General features: G+C 40.1%; 1 protein-coding gene across 3 annotated transcripts in view; it reads left to right on the top strand.

Annotated features, from left to right (window-relative positions):
• The window catches only part of LOC124776759 (vacuolar protein sorting-associated protein 11 homolog), a 195,780-nt gene that overhangs the window by 141,016 nt on the left and 39,227 nt on the right, over positions 1–15,537 (top strand). The window lies entirely within an intron of this gene.

The raw sequence follows: 15,537 nt of genomic DNA, 5'->3' as shown, positions 1-15,537 counted from the left end.
AATTTTCCTTGAAAGATGTAGAAAACTACCTAAATACTTACCATTGTTGAGTTATCAGCCCTTGATAAATTGGTGCATTCAAATGGAGGAACACTGCTCCATTTTCCCCAGAATCAAGAAGGAGATGTGTAAAGCCTGCAGTTAACACAGTCATATGACTTCTAGATATTACTTTAATTTTCACTTCATAAGCCAAGGCAACATAAACTTTCAGTGATAAAAATATCTGCATGAAAATTTGATGCTGTGTTATTTTCAGTAAATATTGAAACTGGGGAAAAAAATTGTTGGAGTTTGATTTTTTTCACACTTTCAGTTTCCCAGTGTAAATGTTTACAGTAGCTCAGTAAAAGTGTGCCCTGTAAAGCCAATAATCAACTCTCGTATATTTAAATTTCTGCAGATATTTTATGTTCTGAATGTCCTTTGGGAAGAGGTTGTTCGCTTTTCATTTTTAAACTTTCTGTATTGATTATTGCTGTTGGGAAGTGAAAGGCTGTGAATTCTACTCAATTCACTCATGAATAATCAACACTCAATATATATTACAAAAGTAAGTGTACAATATGTGTGCCACTAAAACACATTTCTGAGTCCCAGTACAGTCAAGGCAGTTATATGGTGTGGTAGCCCTCTATCCCCTAGCCATGAAGAAGCATCCCATTTTTATCTGAAGTGCATGCTTGTGAAAATATAAGGGCTGGAATCTCATCACCTAGAAATTTCTAGAACATTTGAGAGCATTCAAGAACATTCGACAGCATTCTTCTAGAATGTTCCACAATGATCTGGGATGGTTTGGAATGTTCAGGAATAGTCTAGAACATTCAGAAAGATTCCAGAATGTTCGGTAACATCCCAGATCATTGTGGAACATTCAGAAGCCTCTTGAATGTTGTGGAATTTCTGGAACATTGTGGAGCATTTGAAGCCTGTCATGGGTTCAAGCGTCAGTTTCTTATCTGTGACGAAAGGAGGAACCGAAAAAGTAGTGCAGTGAGAAAATAAAAACAAACAATGAAGTGTGAGTAGTCAAAATGATACAATGACTGAATATAAATAAAAGTACAGTTTGGAAAGTATGCTTAGTGTATTTGTTAATAAAAAATTGATTTGATTTATATTTTAGCCAATGCCCAAATGTAAAAGAGGAAGAGATCTTGCCGGTTCAGAAGCAAAATGGTGAAAACAAAATGAATAGCGAAAAATGAAACAGACGAAGAGAGCAAAGCACATTTAAGTTTCCAGCGAATGACAATGAGCACTGTGAGAATCAGAGAAATGGAAGAACAACAAAATGAACGGATTGAAGAATCAAGAATAGTATCACAATCTTATAATAAAAGACTACAAACTCATGCCAGCCGTGAACATCACCCTTAGAGAAGTGCACACGAGGACAAGTAAACAGTACAACCTAACAAATGAAGTATTCCGCTATGACCCGACTAAAGAATATAACAAATGCAAACACATGATTATCAAAACAATGGCTAACATCTGCCAATTTTGCAACATGAAAAAATTCAGTAGAAAACTCCAGGGTTATGTTGCACGAATGGAAAAATTTGATTACCATCACAGGAAGCACCTATGAAGGAATTTTTACATTACATGACCAATGAACTCCAGAATCAAAACACTTTCTTCAACATATAAAAGCTGCAATACCTGCTTCTAAATGACATCTTTTGATGTCATTTCAATCAACACTAACAGAGATGAAATTGATTGCTTTTTCCTTCCACAGACAAATCTACCACAACATGGGATCATTACTAACACTACCCAATGATGATCATAAACTTTTGCAGTTATATTGCATTGGAAATGAAGAAACAGAAATTGATAAATGATGCATAATATGAGGAATGATGCACAATATGAGGGGATTGAGGTGAATAGTAGTCCAAGACATACAGAGAATCTTACACAAACACAATCAACTGATTCACGTATTTAAAATGGCACTAGACCAAATGATCTCTGATGGCTATAAAGTTATATTTCAAGCCAACAAAAGACCACCTGGAGAACATGAATGACAATTTCATGCATCTGAAATAGATGAAGTCACCATCGTAATTATGGGTAGTGAAAACCCAAGCTGTGACATAATTGTACAATGAAGAAGAGGAGGACTACAACACATTGCAGAGACACACAGTTCATATGATGCCCTCCAGTATCCATTAATGTTTCTGCATGGAGAGTATAGATATCATTGTAATGTGAAACAAATATGACCTGAAACAGGCATAGAAACAAACAAGAGTGTCACTTCCAAAAAGTTCTATGCTTACTGCCTAATGATCAGAGGCAGTGAAACAGTCACATTATCAACACTTGCCATTTATTCCAACAATTTCTGGTAGATGTGTATGCAAAAATAGAAGCAGAATGGATGCTTTATGTAAGACTGAATCAGAAGAGACTATACACAGACAATACATCCACTTTCAAGATGCAATCATAAATGACAGAAACATTGATGACATTGGAACAATGGTACTCTGGCCCTCATCATGCACTGGAAGTCTGAAACACATTCATGAATACACTGAAGATGCCATGGCCTACATAAGAAAATATGTATGATGTGACCTCTTCATAACATTAACATGCGACTCATTGTGCGCAGAAATCAAAGAACAACTAAGATACAGACAAGCCCCCGTGCATTGAAACGTCATAGCCCGAGTTTTCCAACAAAAACACATGAGATTTATAGAAGTCTTACAAAATAAATGCTGTATGTACACAAGCAAATGGCAAAATGAGGACTGCCTCACTCACACAATCTCGTATCGCAATATGACAGAATTCATCCCAGGGATATCAACAAAGTCATCCAAGCTGAATCTCCCAACCCACTAGAAAATATGGACCTGTACAACATAATAGTGGACCATGTGGGCCATTAAACCCCAATTTGCCATGTGAGCAATGGAAAATATACAAAAAAAAATACCAAAAATCATATTAGGACAATACGCAAATGTGGGTTGATGGCTATCCCAAATACAGAAGACAATCACCCAAAAACGGTGGTTTCATAGCAAAAATATGAATACGAGGCAGCAATGAACTGGAAATAGATAATCAGTGGGTAGTACCATGTAAAAAACTGCTTTCCAAAGTGATCCAAGCACACATAAATGTAGAATACTGCAGTTCAGTGAAATCCATCAAATATGTCTGTAAGTATGTGAACAAAGGCAGTGACATGACAGTATTTCAAGTAGCCACAGACTGCGAACAACAACACAGAAATGACGAGATCCTCATTTACCAAATGGGAAGATACATTAACAATAACGAGGCAGCATGGCAGATTTTTGGTTTTCCTATACACAAACATGAACCAGCTGTGCAACATCTTGCAGTACATTTGGAGAATGGACAGAGAGCTTATTTCACAAAAGACACCACCAGAAGAACTGCAAACAACTTTTCACCAACTCTAGCAAATGGATCCATTCATAAAAACATTACTATATGTTGACAACCCTACGTATTATACATGGAACACAACAAGAAAAATCTTTCAACAATGAAAACAAGGAATTCCAACAGAAGATCATCAAGGTGTCTTAAAAACAGGTGCACTAGGCTGACTTTTCACTGTACATCTGAACAGCGCTGGATGTTTCTACCTCCTGATGTTGCTACACGAAATACGGGGAGCCCCAAGTTTCACAGATCTCAAGATTGTTGTCATTTACCTATGCCAGACATACAGAGAAGAATTCCAATGCTTAGGACTACTGGAAAGTGACAACCACTGGTAATTAACTCTACAAGAAGCCTCACTCACAGCCTCAGCTGAACAAAATGAGAGATTCATTTCCCATAATTCTAACAATATGTAACCCATTGAATCTAAAACAGCTATGGGACTCCTTCAAAGAGAGTATGAGTGATGACATACTCTACCAAATTTAACAAGCTCATTCTGAACTAACCATTTAATTCAGCAACATCCTCAATGAAACACTCATTCGCCTAGAAGATAAACGTTTAGCAATAAAGAACCAGACCTTGGTACAACCTGGAATACAAGCACTACAAAAATATGCGTCAGTGTGCTTAGCTTTGAAATTGGAAAGGAAAAAGCTACAACATGAATGAATTACTTCAATACATTGCTCACAACAAACCACACGTCAATGACAATCAAAAGAAAATTTTCAACATTATTGTGGACCGGATGAACAACACTGGCAGAATTATTTACTTGGGTCCACCCGGCAGCACCGGGAAAATGTTTCTAATAAAGCTATTGCTGGCGGAAATACATCCTAAACAACACATCGCACTTGCGCTGGCATCATCTGGCATTATAGCCACATTTATGGAAGGAGAACAAACTGCCCATTCTGCCCTACAACTACCATTGAAAATAGCCAAAGAACAATTCCCGGTATTTAAAATCTCGAGAGCATCTGGACTTCTGAAGCAAGGTAAAATTATATTCTGAGACAAATACACAGTGTCACATAAAAAAGTCGCTTGAGTTCGTGAACAGAACATTACAAGATTTGTGAAGAACTTCTGAAGTGATGAGAAGAGCACTACTTGTGCACTCAGGAGATTTTTTACAAACACTTCGTTATCCTGAAGTCAACATCAGCAGACAAGATCAATGCATGCTTTAAAAAAATCATATCTCTGGCCATTCATGCAATTACTATGACTAACAATAAATATGAGAGTTGAACTATTGAAAGATGAAACAGCAGCACATTTTGCTCAAGAGCTTTTAAAAACAAGCGAAGGCACATCTCCTACTGACCAGACTACAGGCCTCATTAAACTCAACAGCAATTTCTGCAACGTAGCCACTGTTGAAAATGAACTCTTCAACCAAATTTAACCAAACGTTGTTTACAACTATACCAATCTGAACTGGCTATTTGAAAGGGCAATTTTTGCAACTAAAAATAATATTGTCAATGATATCAACTTTAATGTTCAAAAGAAAATTCCCAGTGAAGAGAGAATAAACTAATTGGTTGACACAATGGTAAAACTCTCTGCATGTACCAGGAATGCCATTACACTGCCTTCGACTTAAAATTGGATCTCCGATCATACTACTTAGGAATCTCAACTCACTAAAACTATGTAATGGAACAAGGAAGATCATCAAATAGCAATGGAATAACATCATTGAAGCCTAACTTATGATTGGAAATTACAAAGGACACACACTATTTATCCCCAGAATACCACTGATCTGCCATTCCAATTTAAAAGACTGCAATTTCCAGTCAAATTAGCCTGCAGTTTACAGGTAACAAAGTGAAAGAACAAATCGCAAAATACTGCGGCATCAACCTCAAAGACTCTTGCTTTTTATCTCACGGCCAACTATACGTAGTTTGCTCTCGAGTAAAAAATTTGAAAAATTTGTACATATATAATCCGATAACAAAATGAAAAATGTTGTTTATAAACAAGTGTCGTAAATAGTTAGAATATGTTTTCAATAATTTTTTTTACCTCTTATCCTTTAAAGTTTATCCTTTTATTCCAACTACCACACAGTCTCATATCAACTCCCAGAGCAAAGCCAGGTACCCCAGCTAGTATTCAATGACAGTGGTCATATTTTAATTACAGTATTACTGTATACTCACCTTTCAGTTATAGCTCACTTTTTGCCCATGTTTGCTTTCAGATAAATGAGTTTTGAAAAGGTTTCTGTGTTGAACAAACGCAATTTTCTTACTTTTTATCCATACATATTTTGATGAAGCTAAACCATCAGAGGGCTCATTTTATTTTCTGTCAAATAACACACCAGGCGAGATGGCGTAATGGTTCGCGGTGTGGACTCGCCTTCAGGAGAGTGGTTCAAATCTACATCCATCTATCCATATTTCTCTAAATCACCTCAGACAAATTCTGAGATGTTTCCCTTGGAAAATACATGGCTGGTTTCTGTCTTTAATCTTTCATAATTCGATCTCGTGCTCCATCTCTTATGACTTCTCTGTCAATGGGGGTGTCAAACTCTAATCTTCCTTCCTTCCTGTTGAATAACAGGAACAAATTCCATGATAATGTATGCTGCTTGGGTTTAATGTCTTTATATTCATAACATTTTAATAGCACATACTGATGTTCAGGTAGATATGTTATCTGCAGTCACTCGGTGTTTTGGTAAAGTTTGTTACTTGCAATGTATAGAGGATTTCTGTGTGGTTGCAGGTGACAAACAGTACCATACTTCGGCTATCCTGAAGATGACATACAGCTTCACGAATATCAGTATGTGCTATGAAGTTATATACAGGATGATTATAAAGTTATATACAGGGTGATTACAATTAAATTTAAACTTCTGAAGTGCTGTAGAAATAACACCACTGGTCAGAATGATGCCAAATTGCCACAGAATGTTGCCGGAGAAGTGGGAAAACGTATGGCAAAAGAAAAAAATAATGTGAAAGTTGATCAGTGAGTCAGAATCTGTAAATGAAAATACCTGACATGTGCACAACCCATTGAAGTTGGTATAAACACACAAGATACACGGCCTTTCTCCTTTTGCATCGGCAACGTTCACCATGACTGTCTCATTGCAGGATCTGCTCTGCTTGTAAAGCTGTATTACAAGAATGATGACTGTGCACATGTCACTCTGCAGAAGTTCTGGACACTGAAGGGTTTAAAAAAGGCATTGTTCTGATGACTGCTGTGGGTCTGGAGAAAATGATTCAGAAATTTGAAAAGATGGGTTCTTTTGGTGTGCAATCTGGTAGAGGGAAGAAACAAATTGATTTGATGTCAGTGGAAGCAGTGGCCACAGCAGTGCAGGAGGAGATGAGTGGTGGTGTGCAAATTTGTAGTGCTTGGAGAATTGCCCGAACATTGGACATACCCGTAAGCACGGTGCATAAAATCCTATGAAACATCCTTCCTTGCTATCCATTCAAAATTACCCATGTGGACGAGTTGCTTCCTGTTGACATGCCAGCAAGAGAGATCTTTGCTTTATAATTTCTCACTCACATGGAAGTGGACAATAATTGGCCATGGAAGATTTTGTGTACAGACAAAGCCCACTTCTCTGATAGGATATGTCAATACACAGAATCGTCGAATATAGGCAATGGAAAATCCACACGCAAATCAAACAGTACCACTTCATCCTGAAAAGGTCACTGTGTGGTGCGGGTTTACAGCATCATTTATCATAGGGCCATATTTTTTCGAAGAGACAGGTGCTTCAGGTCCTGTCACCTGTACTGTCACTGCTAAGTGCTATGAGTGTCTTTTGTGCAACCACGTCATTCCAGCTCTCTAACAGTGTGGGTGTGTGGATGGGATCATTTTTATGCAAGATGGTGCATCTCTGCACATTGCAGATACAGTTAAGCAGCTGCTAAAGTGCCATTTCGGAAATGCTAGAATTATCAGCCACCATTTCCCTACAGCCTGGCCATCCTGATCATCTGATCTTAATCTGTGTGGCTTCTGGCTGTGGGGCTGTCTGAAAGATGTTGTGTTCAGTGTTACGATTGCAGACTTAGCTGCATTGAAGGCACGCATTGTTCAACACATTCTAAACATGACCCCGGAAACACTTCGATCAGTTGTGGAACATGCTGTTTCTCGATTTCAACTTGCTGCAGAAAATGGTGGACATCATATTGAACATTTTTTGTGCCAGTCACACAGAAATTAATAATCCGATTTTAGTTTGATGCTTTTTATGTAGTTTTTGGCCTCAAGACAATTACAAACCAATGTAATTGACGCTTTTTATGCGGTTTTTGGCCTCAGGAAAATTAAAAACTGATTTTTCCCATCCTATGTGATATGACCTTGCCGCAGTAGATGAGCTTAGGTAACTAACAGTGTCACACCTGTACACCCATGCACACTTAGTAGTACAGTTTGTTTAACGTCAATCATACACCTAAGTCATTGTTATATGATTCATTTGTCATTCGTAGTCGCCCACTGTTAACTTATGATGCTTACTGTGCCCTCTATTGCTACGTTTTGTAACTATTTTTCTTCTGCCATATATTTTCCCCCTTCTCCAATAATATTCCATTACAATTTGATATCATTATGACCAGTGGTGTTATTTCTACAGTGATTTGAAAGTTTAACTTTATTGATAATCACCCTCTACTTTGTTAAAGTGTTATGAAAATAATGACCATAATCCCAAAACTATGTACAGGTTTATTCATAAATATCTCGAGAGCGTTTGAAGATGCTTGTATGAAAACCACAAGACATCCAGAAAATAGACACGTAGAGCATAGAACACCTCTCCAAGTGTTTAATTCATGTCACAAATGCTCAGTATGAGCACTGTTTGTGATGTGACAAATGTCAATACAGTAGACAAAATCTTGTCATACACATTGTAACCTGTCATGTTTGACATCAGTGATCGCATTAATTATCCGACCTTTTAACTCTTCCTAGTTGAGTGGCAGCAGATGCTGGAACACACGATCTTTGACATAACCCCATAAGAAGAAATATCCTGGAGTTTCATTAGGTGACCATGGGCACCACTGAAGAAGAGGAGAGTCTTAATGAGAAGCACATGCAGTCTAATGTTGAGGCAGTGTGGCACTAAAGAAATTACAAACATCTGAAAGGAAGTGTGATGGAGCATCATCTCGCAAAATGAAATCCCCATTGTCTTGCTGTAATTATGGCAGAAGATATTGCTGCAGCATGCCCAAGTACACAAAAGCAGTCTCTCTCTTCTGCCAAGAAAATTGTCCATGAACTTTTAAAGGTGTTAACTTTAGATGAATCATGAATTTGTTACACAATATTCTGTAGATCTTCTGTGCACCAGACATGCACCTTATGATGCTTTACATGGCTTTGTCACTGAGAATCAACTTCTGTGAAAAGCTGTCTTCATCCAGCAGTTGCTGCATATCATTGCAGAAGTCGAAATGAAGCTCATTCTTGTGAGTAGTCAGCTCATGTAACTTCTGCAGCCAGTATGGATTTACACACAGAAGTTTCTGTAGAATGCACCAGTCAGTTGACTGTGGTACCCACAGTTCTCCGCTTACATGTGTTATCAGTTTCTTAGGGCTCCTTGAATGATTCCCACACACACTCCGTATTTCTGCTAACAGTGCTGACCGGCCTACTTCGTTCACACTACGTGAGCAGCCAGTTTCTCTGTCGTGGTGTATTGCCAATGGGTTGTTTTTCTGTTGCAGTTTTTACATGATATTTGGTATGAAATTGTCACCGAACTCTCGCAGTTGACTTACAGTTGAAGACCTGACATTGTCAGGTGAGGGAGACAGTGATTTGTGTTATTTATTATAAATTTTAATGTCTCAATCACAATGTAATGTTGTAACTACATAGCTAGTTTCGGCTGGCTAGCAACCATCCTCAGATCCATGGAAACAAACAGAAATGTGCCCTTCAGTTAATTTTAAAACCTTCTAACAATATTAAAAAAAACACATCCTTTGTAAAAGAATTAAAACATAAAAATAATGCAAATAATACTTACAGTATAATTGGTACCTATGTACAATTGCAATCACAACAGTATCATTCCTAAGCATAGATTGTCAATACTAAATGGCAGCCAAAGCAGTATTGGCAGTCTACCCTTAGTAATGATAGCGTTTGGTTAACACTATATGAGGTCTGCTCAAAAAATTCCGCAACTTTGTCCACAAAATTTTTCTCCTCTTACTTTTTGCTTATTGTGCATGGTCTACGCCCAATGCCATTTCCACTTACGCAAGCAGTCTTGGTATGCCTCTTGCTGTATCATGCAAAACACCGTCTGTGAATTTTCTTTTGTCTCATCTATCATTGCAAATCTTCATCCTTTCAACGGGGTTTTCAACTCTCGAGGTTAAAAAAAAAAAGGTCTGCAGGGGCCAGGTCTGGAGAGTATGGAGGATGAGGCAGCACCGTGATTTCATTTTTTGTACAGTAGTCATGCACCAATAGGGATGAATGTGTGGATGTGTTATCGTGATGCAAGAGCCATAAATTGTCTCACCACATTTCAGGCCATTTCCTTCTCACATTTTCTTCCAGGGATCGCAACACTTCCTGATAGTACCATCAATTAATAGTTTGTCCCTCTGGCATGAATTCATGGTGAACTGATCCGTCAAAGTCAAAGAAAACTGTCTGCATGGCTTTGACATTTGACCTGACCTGATGAGCTCTTTTTTTGTCTTGGAGAACCTTTCGCAACGCATTGTGAAGATTGAACCTTCATCTCAACATCATAACCATAGACCCACATCTCATCACCAGTTATGATTTTCTTAAGGAGCATCATGTATTTGCATGGTTCAGATGCTCTTCAAAGATAGTGAGAGATAGATCTTTCTGATCTTGGGACTTGTGAGCCATGGGATGAACTTAGTGGAAACACAATGCATTCCAAACAGTCAATCTTTGATTGACTTGCACAATTTTGTTGACGTTCCGGACATGAGCAAAGGGCACACTGAACAAGGGTCATTTTTAACTTCCATCTTACCATTTTTAAACTAGGTGAACCATTTGTAACACCAAATATGGCTTACAAAAGTTAATGCAGATGTGTTGCTTCTTGACTCTCCTATCTCAAAATTCGCGAACTGTGTGACGCAACATTCTACTCAACACAGCACTGAACAGTAGGTAATGGGATACAACAATGAAATGTCTGGCAGTTACACATTAAATACAGGCGTGTGCAGGAATGCCAACCACATTTCGCTCCAACACACCACTGGCGTGAAATTATGAATGTTACGGAATTTTTTGAACAGACCTCTTACATAGGTACCATTTATACTGCAATTACTATTTGTATTACTTTTTTATATTTTAATTCTTTTACAAGGTGTTGGTTTTATTTAAAAAATACTGTTAGGAGATTTTAAAATTAACTAAATGGTCATATTTCTGTCTGTTTCCATAGATCCAAGGATGGTTACCATTCAACGGAAACCAGTTATCGAATTATAATGACATTACATTCTGACCAAGACCATTAAAATGTATTCTCTCTGACATTTAATGAATGCAAAGATACAAAATGCACATCTCTCTCCATTATACGCCATGGCCTGTCCGTTAGTGGTGCTGTATCTACACCACTGTGGTGCATGTTGAACTGAAACTTGGATAGATTCTCTATCTGAGATATCTGCCTTATATTTGCCCCCCCCCCTTTTTTTTGCATTCTGTCATCTTCTGAAGCCCCAAAGTGACTTAAGAATAATCCTGTATATTATCATGCAAGTTTTACCAGTTATAGAGTGAACCCACTGGTAGTAATGAAACTTCACCAAAACATTTGTGGATGAAAAAGAAGAGACTTGTATTTGCTCAAGGTAGAACTCTCTTCAAAATCTGTTTACACTTTCAATTGTGAGAGCTGAGAGGAACATCAATATTGTATTATGCGCATCTCACTAGAACAACTGTTACTGTCTTTACCACCATCTTGTGCCCTATAGACATGTATTGTGAATGTAATAGCTGGCCAAAATTGAAACCTGTGCACTGCAATACAGAATTTTGTTGACTAGTTACTATGAAATGAATACTCCTAGCTGCATACAGGCGTTGATGGAAGTCAACGGGGACAGTTGAAAACGTGTGCCCCGACCGGGACTCAGACCCGGGATCTCCTGCTTACATGGCTGATGCTCTATCCATCTGAGGCACTGAGGACACAGAGGATAGTGTGACTGCAGGGACTTTTCTCTGACACGCCTCCCATGAGACCCACATTCCCAACTTATTGTCCCAACTTATTGCATCGTCTGTATGCAGCTAGGGGTGTTCATTTCATAGTAACTAGTCAGCAGAATTCTGTATTGCAGTGCACAGGTTTCAATGTCTGCTTGTGTCTGTATATGTGTGGATGGATGTGTGTGTGTGCGAGTGTATACCCGTCCTTTTTTCCCCCTAAGGTAAGTCTTTCCGCTCCCGGGATTGGAATGACTCCTTACCCTCTCCCTTAAAACCCACATCCTTTTGTCTTTCCCTCTCCTTCCCTCTTTCCTGATGAGGCAACAGTTTGTTGCGAAAGCTTGAATTTTGTGTGTATGTTTGTGTTTGTTTGTGTGTCTGTCGACTTGCCAGCACATTCATTTGGTAAGTCACATCATCTTTGTTTTTAGATATATTTTTCCTACGTGGAATGTTTCCCTCTATTATAACCATATCATTAATTTGAACCCAACAATTACGTTTTTTATTGTCGCTGTTGCATTTTGAAATCTTTCCTGTCGTCTTATTTTCTCTTTCTGTTTTTACCAGTAGTCTCACTTTGTATTCACCTTCCCCTTTTTACCGTAATACAATTTTATCCCGCCTATATATACTCAATAATACGTAACCCACTTCCAAACCATAACCAAAAAAAATTTTTATTTTCTGCTTCCAACACTACCGCTGCTATAAAATCCACCGTTTCTAGTTCAATAACAGCTGCTTTCACGTATTAAACAACCATTTCGGCTAGTTCTAATAACTTTCACTTTATTTCCACTTCCGTTTTTCGCACATCACTGATCATTTTTAGCCGCTCCCCACAGGTTTTAACGTCATTATTTCTTCGTCAGACAATTGTTAGCCCCATTTTCGTAATCTTTCACCACAACACCACTCCTTTTAATACATTTACACGTTTTTTCGAAATTTTCCCGAATTTCTCCATCCTTTAACGTGTTTTAGCGGCAACACAACCACCTAACCTTCATGCACATCGCTGTCTACCAACCCAAGTTCACCACAGGATCAACTTAACCAACACTTTTTCGCCTTTTTTCATACCAGATCTCCAGTTACTTTCTAGTTCACCCTTATCTCTCCCCATATATTTTTATCTTTCATTTTCATTTCAACCTCATGTTACACTTTCCACCTTCCAATACCATGTTACCCTCACAACACCCCCACAACGACCCCATTAAGTTTTATTTACATTCCCTCCGCAAACATGCCTTCCTCCCTAGCCAGATTACGCTCGCATATTTTATTTTCTCAGGCTTGTCTGACATTTGGCATAACCCCCAAGGGCCTCACACTTAAAGTTCCCATCTCTGGCTGCAACCCTTCTTTCCATCAGTCCCTATACCAGTTCCAAACTGAACAATCCATTGCCCTCACCCACCTAATCCTTCACCTACACATCAACTCAGCCAATGAACACACCCGTCAACTCCTATCCTTAATAAAAGTCCTCAATCTTTCCTCTCCCACATTCACACCGGGTATTCAGAGCATCCTCCTACAGGCCAACCGCAAATTAGAACAGCATGCCACCCTTCATCTTAAAAAACTATCCAATCTCCTGGTTTCCCACCTCCGGAAAGGCAACTCACTCACCCTTCACAACCTTTCCAGCAAACCTCAACCACCTCTCATTGCACACAAACCCAGTCTCTCCCATCTACTCAGTCTCCCACTTCCAGCTCCACTCCCTCCAAAACCTCAAAATTCCAATCAACACAATCTGGCACCACAACACCCTAATTCAGTAGTTAACCTTTCCTCCAAACCTCTCTCCCAATCCGAAACCTCTGTCCTATCCAAAGGCCTCACCTTCAGCCCCACTCCCAGATTCAACCAAACAGCCCTCGTCAAAGATTTGCTGTCCTACACTCGTACACTCTGCTGGAAGTATCACTTTGCCACGAAGAAAAATGATCCTAATTCTACCCCTAATGATCCAACTCCCCAAGACACTATCCAAATTGAACCCTGCCTGGAACAGTTCTGTCCTCCGTCACAGCGGGACCCACCTCCTCTTCCTCAAAATCACCCTCTCCAAACCTTCCAGGAATTTCTGACTTCCAGCCTTGCCTCTCAATCCTTCTTAAAAAACCTCAATCCTACTCCCAACATCACCACTGCTGAAGCCCAGGCTATCCATGATCTGAAGGCTGACCGGTCCATCGTCATTCTTCCGGCGGACAAGGGTTCCACGACCGTGGTACTTGATCGTCGGGAGTATGTGGCTGAGGGACTGCATCAGCTTTCAGACAACACCACATACAAAGTTTGCCAAGGTAATCCCATTCCTGATGTCCAGGCGGAGCTTCAAGGAATCCTCAGAACCTTAGGCCCCCTACAAAACCTTTCACCTGACTCCATCAACCTCCTGACCCCACTGACACCCCGCACCCCTACCTTCTACCTTCTTCCTAAAATTCACAAACCCAATCATCCCGGCCGCCCCATTGTAGCTGGTTACCAAGCCCCCACAGAACGTATCTCTGCCTACGTAGATAAACACCTTCAACCCATTACGTGCAGTCTCCCATCCTTCATCAAAGACACCAACCACTTTCTCGAACGCCTGGAATCCTTACCCAATCCTTTACCCCCAGAAACCATCCTTGTAACCATTGATGCCACTTCCTTATACACAAATATCCCGCACGTCCAGGGCCTCGCTGCGATGGAGCACTTCCTTTCACACCGATCACCTGCCACCCTACCTAAAACCTCTTTCCTCATTACCTTAGCCAGCTTCATCCTGACTCACATCTTCTTCACTTTTGAAGGCCAGACATACCAACAATTAAAGGGAACACCCATGGGTACCAGGATGGCCCCTTCGTACGCCAACCTATTCATGGTTCGCTTAGAGGAAGCCTTCTTGGTTACCCAGGCCTGCCAACCCAAAGTTTGGTACAGATTTATTGATGACATCTTCATGATCTGGACTCACAGTGAAGAAGAACTCCAAAACTTCCTCTCCAACCTCAACTCCTTTGGTTCCATCAGATTCACCTGGTCCTACTCCAAATCCCATGCCACTTTCCTTGATGTTGACCTCCACCTGTCCAATGGCCAGCTTCACACGTCCGTCCACATCAAACCCACCAACAAGCAACAGTACCTCCATTACGACAGCTGCCACCCATTCCACATTAAACGGTCCCTTCCCTACAGCCTAGGTCTTCGTGGCAAACGAATCTGCTCCAATCCGGAATCCCTGAACCATTACACCAACAACCTGAAAACAGCTTTCGCATCCCGCAACTACCCTCCCGACCTGGTACAGAAGCAAATAACCAGAGCCACTTCCTCATCCTCTCAAACCCAGAACCTCCCACAGAAGAACCACAAAAGTGCCCCACTTGTGACAGGATACTTTCTGGGACTGGATCAGATTCTGAATGTGGCTCTCCAGCAGGGATACGACTTCCTCAAATCCTGCCCTGAAATGAGATCCATCCTTCATGAAATCCTCCCCACTCCACCAAGAGTGTCTTTCCGCCATCCACCTAACCTTCGTAACCTCTTAGTTCATCCCTATGAAATCCCCAAACCACCTTCCCTAACCTCTGGCTCCTACCCTTGTAACCGCCCCCGGTGTAAAACCTGTCCCATGCACCCTCCCACCACCACCTACTCCAGTCCTGTAACCCGGAAGGTGTACACGATCAAAGGCAGAGCCACGTGTGAAAGCACCCACGTGATCTACCAACTGACCTGCCTACACTGTGACGCATTCTATGTGGGAATGACCAGCAACAAACTGTCCATTTG

The sequence above is a fragment of the Schistocerca piceifrons genome, chromosome 2 (assembly GCF_021461385.2).
Source record: "Schistocerca piceifrons isolate TAMUIC-IGC-003096 chromosome 2, iqSchPice1.1, whole genome shotgun sequence".
Lineage (NCBI taxonomy): Eukaryota > Metazoa > Arthropoda > Insecta > Orthoptera > Acrididae > Schistocerca > Schistocerca piceifrons.
This window is presented reverse-complemented; position numbering and strand designations above follow the sequence as displayed.